Here is an 11,366-nt window from a genome sequence, read left to right as displayed (position 1 = left end):
TACAAATATGTTTTATATATATTTTTTCAAAAATGTCCATTTGTCTTCATATATTTTTTAAACATTTTCCACATTTATGTATTAAATAAATGATGATATCTATAAATGATTCTGTCCATTTTGAATAGCTTGTATACATGATTATTGTGCAATTGACAGATTTTGTTCTCAGTTAATAAGATATGTTTATAAATGGCAGTGCGGCCACCCTACTCACTGTACCCTGTACATGTATGTTTAAAATAAAGGCATGAATATATTAATCTGTCTAGAATATAATAGCTTAGTATTGATGCACAATAACATGTATGTTTATGAAACACAATTGTATACATAATTATACAATATATGTGTGTGTGTGTCCCCCCCCCCCCCCGAGGTAGGGGGTCGAGGTAGGGTAGGGGGTCCCTGCTCCATCTCCCCATCAGTTTGGGAAAACGTTGAAGACCCCTGGCCCCCGGTGCTTCTTTTGGGCTTGTTTTCCTAGACCTGGTTGCTTCTCTCACACAATCTGGCAACACTGCCAGAGACGATTTGTATACAGTCTATGGACGATTGCCACTGTTTAGATGCCTCAATAAAATCATACAGTGTGCTAAAAAAATCCGAATTGATTGGATAGGCCTAAAAACCTGTGATATGTCTTCTTTTATATTCCTGAACCGATTATCTGACAAAGGACACAATCGTTCAGAAATAGTGTTTGTTCACAAGCTGGTACAGCTGGCTGGCATAGACTTCATTGTATTTCACCAAACTTCCTGTTCCCGTTTTGGCTCCCATGCGCATCAATGGCGTCTGCCATGCAAGCAATGGCGTCGGCCCGCCCCCTAGGCTGTCCCTACCTTGTTTTCTAATTACCTTGCCCGGTATGAGGAAGTGTTCATTTCCCCAACCAACCAGAGTGCAGTGGGCGTCGCTCGTAATGTTGTGTTGACGAGGCGGGGGCTGACGGACAGATCGGTGAACCAATGGGATCAGGCGGAATCTCTCTGCGGCTCTATACACCCGCCCCTCTATACACGAAATCAGGAGCGTTGGGGCAGCCTATATGCCTCAAGCAACTAGGATACCAGGTGAACCATGAACCTAGCATCTTTCTAAATAGCATCAACATTTGTGGTCAAGAAAAACAAAAGTAAGAAACAAAATCATGAGAACGAGTTACCAAGACATGTCTGCATAGTAGCCATGTCTTGGTCAATCGCTATACTGTAGCATCAATCGAGAGAGAAGGTGGAAAGAAGGTGTACAGGGAGAGTGAACAAAATGGACCCTTAAGAGTCTGTAACTCTGAGAGTATATGAACCATTCGGTTCCATTTGCACACTCTCAGAGTTAAAATAACACTGGCTTTTCCATTGCAGATTAGGGTCCCCAAAGAAAGAAAGAAAGGAAGATTGCATCAAATGTGGATCTACTGTACGGCCTCAAACTAGGACCCCTGGAATTAGAAAGGTTGAGAACCAGTGGATTATGTCACATGCCATGTCTGGCGGGACACTCAAGTGGTGAAGGCAGTGAAACCATGTCTTTAAGCGGTCAAATGACATTTCGATACGTGCCCCGGTACTGGCATGGGCATGCAGTTGTACAGTGACTGCACTCTACTGCTGTCCGGGGGTCTGCGAAGGGAGTCAGCAGGAAGGGCCCACAGGGATAACCAGTGGTGTAAAGTAACTAAGTACATTTACTTAAGTAAAATGTTTAGGTATTTGTACTTTACTTGAGTATTTCCAATTTCCAGTTCTACTCCACTACATCTCGGATCCAAATATTGTACTTTTCTCCTCTGCAATTATTTAAAAACTTTAGTTACTAGTTACTTTTCAGATATAAATTATGATATTTTGAAACATACATTAACCACTTTAGCCCTATTTTATACCTAGGCTATTTTCAAACTTTTATTTTTGGTACTTTAAGTACATTTTGATACCAATACTTTTGTACTTTTACTCAAGTACATTTTTAATTCCGGACTTTTACTAATAACAGAGTACTTATATATTGCAGTATTGATACTTTTACTTAAGTAAAACATTTGAGTACTTTTTCCACCACTGGGGATAACCCTTCACTCCCAGGATCAGACCAGGGGGAAATTCACCGGAAAACAAAAATGCAATAGGTACAGTATGACTACATACAGTACATAGCAGGGTAAAACTTTGCAAACTATGGTGAGGTTCAAGGTGTATCATCTTACCTAAACCCTGACACAACTTTGGGTGGGACCCTTCCATCTCTGACTTGTCCATGCTGTCTGCTCTGTAGTATAATACATACTGATCAATACAATTTAAAACATACAAATACAATATAGGCAGCCCTTTACCTCAGATTAAGAGAGCCACACTAGGCAATGAGAGGCCATGCCATCATCAGTGCTCCCTAGTCAGGGCTGTTAAGTCCATTTTTATGTTACAATCGTTCACTTTGTGATACAAGCTCCAAATTTGGCATGAACAATGCCTAGGACCTACTAAATGGCAAAATGGCTGCTGGCGAAAGACATTTTATGTGTATTTTGACCTGGATTGGATTTTGATTATTTTGGTATCAACATATAGTTTTGACTCCCCCGCCCCCTCCCCCCGTTAGCCACGTGAAAAAAAATACAATATGGTTGCCATTTTCCAAAATGGCTTCAGGCAAAAGGCATTTTATGTGTATTTTGACCTGGATTGTGATTGGATTATCCAATTTTGATTATTTTGGCATCAGAATATAGTTTTGACTCCCCCCCGCCCCCTCCCCCGTTATCCACGCAAAAACACCCCAATATGGCTGCCACTTTCCAAAATGGCTGCTGGGGAAAGACATTTTATGTGTATTTTGACCTGGATTGTGATTGGATTTTGATTATTTTGGTATCAACATATGAGTTTTTATCCCCCCCCCCCCCCTGGATCACAAATGGTTCTAATCGTCACATTTGCTGGCACTCAGCTGTGTGCACTGAAGGCCAAAGCGGTAGCACTGCATCTCCCACGACATTCAGTCTTGCACCGGCATTTTGTCGGTTGTTCACAAATCTGGGCAATTGGTAGAGTGTCATCCACGTTACTTGCCAAATATCATCTTCTGCTCGCCATCCCCAGCTGGCAGGGCTCTCTGTATGCATTTGACATACAGTTGCCTGGCATCAGACACGGGCAACTTGATAAGTGGCATGCTTCACATGATGTGCAAGAGATGCCCTTGTAGGTGGAATGGCATCATAGGACCTCTGCTTCCATGCAAATAGGTAAAATATTGCATCATCAACCCCATCAGCAGTGCTGTTCTTGTCATGCACTGTTACTGGTGGGTATTGACTGAGCTTCTGGAAGACATGAGACACTTCAGGCCACACTTGCCGGGTTTGCCATGCTGTCTTTTTGCCTTTTCCCACGAAAGGCTGACACGACATCACATCCAGTGAAAGCGTGAAAGAAAAGGATGCCAATGGATTTTTCAGGGCCTAGATTCTTCACTAAATCGTGAACTGGTAACCAACGACAATACAGTACAGTACAGTACAGTGCTGTTCAATAACAATACAGTACAGTACAGTGCTGTTAAATAACAGTACAGTACAGTACAGTACAGTACAGTACAGTACAGTACAGTACAGTACAGTACAGTACAGTACAGTACAGTACAGTACAGTTCAATAACAATACAGTACAGTACAGTACAGTACAGTGCTGTTCAATAACAATACAGTACAGTACAGTACAGTGCTGTTCAATAACAATACAGTACAGTACAGTACAGTACAGTACAGTACAGTACAGTACAGTACAGTACAGTACAGTACAGTACAGTACAGTACAGTACAGTACAGTGCTGTACAATAACAGCACAGTACTGTTTTGTAATGTGTTAGTTTGTCGCCGGCAGCCATTTTGAAAAATGGCAGTCATATATATTTGTTTACGTGGCTAACGGGGGGAGGGGGCGGGGGGGAGTCAAAACTATATTCTGATGCCAAAATAATTTCAATCCAGGTAAAAAAAACACATAAAATGTCTTTCGCAGGCAGCCATTTTGGAAAATGGCAGCCATATTGTTTTTTTTTCTTGGCTAACGGGGGAGGGGCGGGGGGGGAGTCAAAACTATATTCTGATGCCAAAATAATTTCAAACCAGGTAAAAAAAACACATAAAATGTCTTTCACTGGCAGCCATTTTGGAAAATGGCAGCCATATTGGGTTTTTTTTGGGTGGCTAACGGGGGGAGGGGGTGGGGGGGGAGTCAAAACTATATTCTGATGCCAAAATAATCCAAATTGGATTATCCAATCACAATCCAGGATCGGGTCACTAACAGCCCTGGCTACCCTGGCTGGTCCATAAGCAGCACGCCACTGAACCATCATCAGGAGAGCACAGCAGCTCTGCACGCAGTCTCGCATATGGCTGTACAACAGGTGTGGGGAAAAACAACCTATCCGACCGGATGCTTGCAAGATCAGTGAACACTCTGGATTTTCTCTAGCTAAATTTACAAGAGAAGAAAGAGGTGAAGTGCATACCATTAATGACAATTCTCCCACACCTACGACCCAACACACCACCAGGCAAACAGAAGCCAGCCAGCTACACTATTTGTGCTAATGAATGAATGAATGAATGAATGAATGAATGAATGAATGAATGAATGAATGAATGAACAAACAAATGAATGAATGAATACATCACTCTCTCAGAACTGCGATAAGTCATCTGCAAAAGGCACACTTGCATAATAATTAATCATCGTGATAGATAGGCACATAGTTTAAGGTTACGATGTTATAAAACAAACTTCAGATTTGTATCATACACACCAGCTTACTCATACTCAGTCCCCATCCTTCTAGGCTCCACACAACTGCATGCTTTGCTGATCTGCTAAAACCGCACCTTTTCACTGAAGACCCTCCAGGGCCCCCCCTTGCAGGGGGAGACTGATTGTTTGATTGATTGATTGATTGATTGAATATTTTATTAGGCAGAAATGTAAAAACAGCACAATACAATTAAAACACTTTGTCTACAAGGTCCTGTAATGGATATTTTAGAATGCCAACCTGTTCTTTTATCATTTCTGTACTATCTAACTTTTTTTTGAGTAAGGAGGTTTAAACTCACAGAAGGGGTCTTTAGTCAACCACTCTTCACATGAATGTGCTAAATCTAACTCAGCTACAGCTGTCAATCTAACAGCTGATCTGAATCCTCCATGCTATTCTCTGTGTCAGCATTTAATTTGCCTGTGATACTATACATGGTCATTGCTATTTGTATTTGTGTACCTTGTATGGCATTTAGAATAGCATCTTTGGTAAATGGTCTACTATAAGAACTGTGTTAGAGGGGTGTTTAGGAGGCTTCTGCCCCGAGGGGCCCAAGGTCTGGCCAGGAGGCCAGAGCTCTGTCTGATTTGTATGCTGTTTGTTCTGCTGAAATCTTCCTAATAAATGATCTAAAACTTCACCCGAATGTATTATTATTAATAATATTTCTATAATAGACTTGCGGTCTTGTTTCCATTGAGGTCCTTGGTATTCAATTCATAGACAAATAAAGTAGCACCAACAGTTCAATATCATCACAAAAAACACTATATGCACAGAGTCGGAAAAAGCTAAATGGGGGGGTTGGGGGGGGGAGTCAAAGGAGGGGGGGGGGGTCGTCTGTCTAAGGGAGAAGTGGTACTACTTCCCCTTTTGGCATCCTGAAAGGTGAATTTTCAGGGCTGTTTTAAAGGAACCCAGCGATCTGCATTTTTTGAGGGATGGGGTCAGACTAGATTTTGCACAACGCAGGGTCATTTCCCCGCACAGGATTAGTGCGGTGGCATTGCAGGCTGGTTGGGGGCCAGTTGCAAACGGTAGGATGGTTACATTTGGCAGCACTGTACTTTACATTCTCCGCAGAGTTGAATCTCAGAGTTTTAATTTGCACTGAGAATTTTGCCTTGCAGACAGCCGATCAGTACCCAAGATACCATGAAGGTCTCAGTCCACATGAACACTGATGATTTGTTCCATATCTGTCTCCCCCACCAGCATCAGCACACATTGGCATCTGCATTCTCGTGTCCATTGTTGCAAGCGTCTTTGGCATGATCTTTGGCATGTCCTGCCGTACATCCTGCAAGGGGATAAATGTGTTGGCTGCAGGGATTTTGTTAATGGTTGCCGGTGAGTATTGACACGCATGTATTCACAGCAAAATCCTCAGTGAAGTTGTACAAACGGACCCTTTATGGTCCATAAAGGGACCATTAGACTCTCAGGGTACTATTTTGCGCGTCTTAATTTATGGCAGGTCTCACGAGTTAACTAGGCCTAAACGCCTGGAGGGGTGGTCAGCACTGTTTTGCTATTTTGGGGACGGTAATCTGCGCCTTGCGCCAAGGTGCTACGCGGGAAACGGCCCTGAATTAGCCATGGGTGTGGTTTGGGTGTAACCAATCAGATCAAGGTGCGCTGTACACAACAGGCAGGCAGTGTTATCTTCCCTTCTTCCACCACGGAAAGGTCTGACATTTCTATTCAGAGCTATGACACTTGATTATTTTCTATTAACATAATTGCATTATTAACATAATTTATTAACATTAACATAACACCCACATTCTGCGGATTGCTGAGAACTTTAAATGACAAAAATCCCTTCAGAACTGTGTGAGATATGTAACAAGTAACCACACACCGGCTGGTGTGGCGTGTGGTTTTGACCAAACAGCACAAATTGTTGTCTTTGATTAAACTAACTGTTGATACAAATACAATTGACACAATGAATTGAAATACAGAGATCCAGAATTTGGTGTGAGGAAGACTTTTCAGTTTTGTGTGACTCCTGTGCGCGCCATACTGGCAAAATGTCTCTGTATATTTGGTGACAATTATGAGCTAAATGTAGATAAAGCATAGCACAATGACGCAATGGATTAATGACATCACTGTAGGCTATTCTAGAATATATCAGCTTCATGAAAATTATTCTTCCTCTCTCTATTTCCTCACAGTGGCTATTTGGAAAGACATCTCCAAAATGCACACAGGTTCTTCATGTCCTACTTGTTCCTATTTCCTACTGTATCTGCTATAGCTTCTCAAAAAAAATCTGATCTCCAAGTTCACAACACGTGTTGGGAGCTTGTAGATCAGATATGTTTTGGCTGCATAGGCAGGGGGGGCAGCTAGACACGGGTGAAAAAAAGGTCTCTGCTCACTGAAACATCATATAGAAGAGATCTCCAAACGTAGTCCATGGCCTAATTATGTCTCATGTCCAAAAGGTGATATCTTGACACATCAACAAATATTTGCAGTCTCAATTGGCTATTATTAAAGCCTCCCAATACAGTATGTTGTGTTTCTCCCCCTTTCTCTCTCTCTAAAAGCGCAACGAGTTGTGCCATTTTTATGTTTCACTTGGTTGCTCGCTAGTGCTACTGCTGCCCCAAAATATCTGATCTCCAAGATCAGTTTGATCACAACGTGTCACTGTGACGTGGTGTGAGATTGGAGATTTGATATTTCAACCTACAGCATTTGATTGAGTGGTAATCAAATAATAATTGATACACCGAATTGGCATCAACACTTTGCTGATACAGAGAATTTTAAATTATAGCAATCGGTTGAGTTTAGGTGTGGTATGGATTAATGAAACTGAATGGTCTGGTGTGGTTATAGCCAACGCAGAACCACAAAACAGTATTTGTCTTTAATTAGCCTAACTGGTGATACAAACACAATTGACACAAGAAATTAAAAGTCACACTTGTGGATTGCAAGACAATTTTAATTACAATTGCTTAATTCACAAGTTCCGGTGTCCAAGTGTACTCGCGTTGTGAAGCCGCTTGCCGAGGCATGCTCTTGTGTACAAGACGAGGTCCAAGGGTCGTCTAATCCGCAATATGCTAAGTCTGTGCAAGATAGCGCTATGATTGTGTACACCACGCCACATTTTATGATCAACCACACCTCCAGGCGTAAAGTATCTTTACAAAATCTTAGGTGCAAAACAGTTTCATGTATGACCTGCTAAATTAGAAATTGCGCATTGCACTTTTTCACGGACGATAGGGCCCTCAGAGTTAAACTTGAAAAAGTGCTCCTCGGAGCACAGGTCTCCGCCAGGTCAGCTATTGAGACATTTTGTTCAAAACAGAGCACTCCTGCAAACTTTGGAAGCCATTCTTAGCCAATGAAGATGGAATATGAAAAATCTGAAAGACCGGTTTTGTTTAATGACTATTAGAGATACCAAGAGTGTACCAATTTGTGTGATGTTTGGAAAAAAAATCTCTGTAGGAGTACTGTGCAAAAAGCGGCCTCCTGGTGGCGCTATAACAGGCCCATGTGAAAAATTTGGGGCAGAGGTTCTGAATTGGCATCCAGGGAGTGTGTGTGTGTACAGTTTCGCTGAAATCAAGCCAACAGTGCCGGAGATTAGCTGTCCACAGACGGACGGGGCGACGGACACACACACAGACACACACACACACACACACACACACACACGGACACACGGACTGACGGACAGGGTGCAAAACGTAGTCTTGGCCATGCCTTTCGGCCTGGCGGAGACAATTAACAAAATATTGACGATTTTACTGTGAAAGTATACACTGAATAATAATATTGTAACTCCCAAACTCTCACCCTTTTCAGCTGTCTCACAGGTGGTGGCCATGACTATCTATAGCAATGGTTATGGCTGTATGGTCACCCCTGCAAATTGTGGACTAGGCTGGTTTGCTGCGCTCACAACCTTGCTTGCAGGTAAGGATGGAGAAACCCCATGGATACACTGCTCTCCTAAGATGATAATCTGAACCACATACATTGATGTGCTTAAAGTTTTTCTACATTATATAGCTGATTTCAGTTTAACTCATTGCGTATATAATGAAGTCAGGAGGACAAATAATTTATATTAGTTGACACAATATTATTCTATGAAAGAGTCCTTTCAGAATGGTGGGCTATTCGAAGCCAAATGCTGCCTGTTCATGCAGTAGAAATCTCTGCTCAGCTAGTGTGGTATCTGTAGCATAGAATGTGGAAAGTTACCTGGTTGTAATAAAGTGTAGAAGATGTCCAGATCAGGTTCAGAATCATTCGGTTTATTCAGTAAACAAGTACAACAGCATAGCGAAGTTTCCACTGACCCTCTCCCTCAGCCTCACGGCGTGGGGAGTGGGCACAGTACTGAGTTACATTTTCAGTCAGCCTGTATACTATAGGTAGCTAGCACATTCAAAACAGGCGGGTACATTTGTGTGTGTGGGGGTCAGTGAGAGCCCCCCCACCAGTCGAAGATCAAGCCCTTTGATTTGAACATCTGCCGACCTAATCTGCAAATATATGTCAGGAAGGATGGAGTGAAGACAATGGCCTAGACTTGATGTCTTTCAGGTTAACAATGGAGATGCAAATCGCACTTCACACCAAGCAGAGATTTAGCCTATGCAGAGTGCAGACAGTTAGACTAGTTATACTGCAACACATGGCTCCTCCTGGCTTTAGTAACTTTCCTGGCTCAAGTAACTTATAACATTTCTATCTGGTTTAGACTTGTATAATGTTCATAAATATAAGTAATAAGGTCCAATATACGACACTAGAACTTTACTCAAAGCATGATTGTTAAAGCCACATGCTCTAGCTATACTGTAAATTACATTATAGAACAGGGGTGGGCAAATTTGATAATGGAGAGGGCCATTATATTTCCACACTCCAGAGGGCCACATACTGTCGGGCCTCCTCTTCTATGTCACACAAAAGTAGCAAAAATAGCCGATCTACAAGCTCAAAACGCGTCGCACTGCTATTTTTGCTATTTTTGAATTGGAATTCAGATTTTTTTTCGTTGCTATTTTTGAATTGGAATTGGAAGTTTTTTTTAAAATTTAATTTCAAATGCATTTAGTAATAATTGTTAACTTCATGAACTTAAATACAAATACTTTGGACATAAAAAAGACAATATAATTTTAATACTAGTCATTAAGCTACTAATATAGACTGAAGTCATTAAGCGGGTCATATTTGCAATTGTAACAGCTGAAATCAATAATATATCAGTATTGCGATATCAACCTGTGGGCCGCATTAAGTGAAGGTGGGGGCCGCATTAAGTGAAGGTGGGGGCCGCATTAAGTGAAGGTGGGGGCCGCATGTGGCCCCCGGGCCACCAGTTGCCCATGTATGATATATAGAATATTCCTTGTTGTGCCCTTGTGTGCATCCATGACTGACGGACACCACCTTCTGTGTGTTGCAGCTATCCTTAACATTTGTGCCTACATAATAAGGAGAAGGATTGACCGACACTAGAGGGAGACATCCACCCAAGACTTTCTTCTTTTAGGATAAAGAGGACAGTGCTTTACTGAAATTAAATGGAAGCCAGGGACTGATCCAGAAAGATTGAATGTGAGACAGTATTCAATAAAGTGTCTCTTCAAAGTCTGTTACTGTGATGCTATCATAGCCTCTGTGACAGGGGAGCTGGGTGCGGGCAGCTGTCCCCCCCTCCCAAAGGTACCATCCGCCCTTGTGTATATACTGTACCGGTATGTAAATAACTAGATTTTTTTTCTCTTTAACATGCTTCTTTACTGTTTACATTTTTCTCCTTGCTCTCCCTCTCGCTGTTCCCCCTCCTTGTTTTCTCTTTTCCCTTTCTGAAAAACAACAAAATGATGGAGCTTGCTTAAAAATGAATTTGACCCACTTCTTTACAACTGTAAACCAGTGATGTGGCAATAAAGTTAAACCTACATATTGTCTACTGTAGGACAGCCTCAGTTTAATTGATAATCTAAAAAGAATCCTTGGGAAGAGATTTTGAAATATTCTGTGTATTATATGGTGGGGAATGGAAATCATTAAACTCTGCAGAAGACAATAAACCCATACTGTAATGTTCATCAATTTCCATGGTGTATATGTTACAGGTAGATTGGCATTCCAGGTAGAATGGAAAATAAGCGCTTGTTTTCACCGCCCGTCCGCCCCCCAGGCAATTCTGTAGAACCAACGCCAGAGGGCAATGCAAGCCACACATGAGTCCCACACCACACACGCACGCATGCACACGCACACAAACGAGCACGCACACACGCGCACATGCACGCGCGCGCGCGCACACCCGCGAACAAGGGGGCGAGACTGAGGAGGCGGGGCTGGCGGGCTATGTTAGTGCAGTGAGTGGCAGTTGGGGCAAACCATAGCGGGGCAAACGCAGTCCCCACAACATCATTTACTATTCTGTGCCTATCGGTACATAACTCGGACGGCGCTTAGTCGACTAGGAGACCATCGGCCGGTCGTCGCGGGCACTCGCGCCTGGAGGCGCTCGGGC

At 42.4% G+C, this 11,366-nt stretch overlaps 1 long non-coding RNA gene across 1 annotated transcript; it reads left to right on the top strand.

Moving 5' to 3' along the window:
* Positions 1–5,974: 5,974 nt before the first annotated feature.
* On the top strand, positions 5,975–10,484 carry LOC308078467. Its single transcript, XR_013932523.1, has 3 exons — positions 5,975–6,175; positions 8,666–8,776; positions 10,284–10,484. It is a non-coding gene; the product is annotated as an uncharacterized lncRNA (long non-coding RNA).
* Positions 10,485–11,366: the final 882 nt, after the last annotated feature.

Source organism: Gymnoscopelus braueri (genome assembly GCF_963280865.1).
Source record: "Gymnoscopelus braueri genome assembly, chromosome: 22".
Taxonomy (NCBI): Eukaryota; Metazoa; Chordata; class Actinopteri; order Myctophiformes; family Myctophidae; genus Gymnoscopelus; species Gymnoscopelus braueri.
The sequence above is the reverse complement of the archived record's forward strand: the minus strand, read 5'-3'. Positions and strand labels throughout refer to the sequence as shown.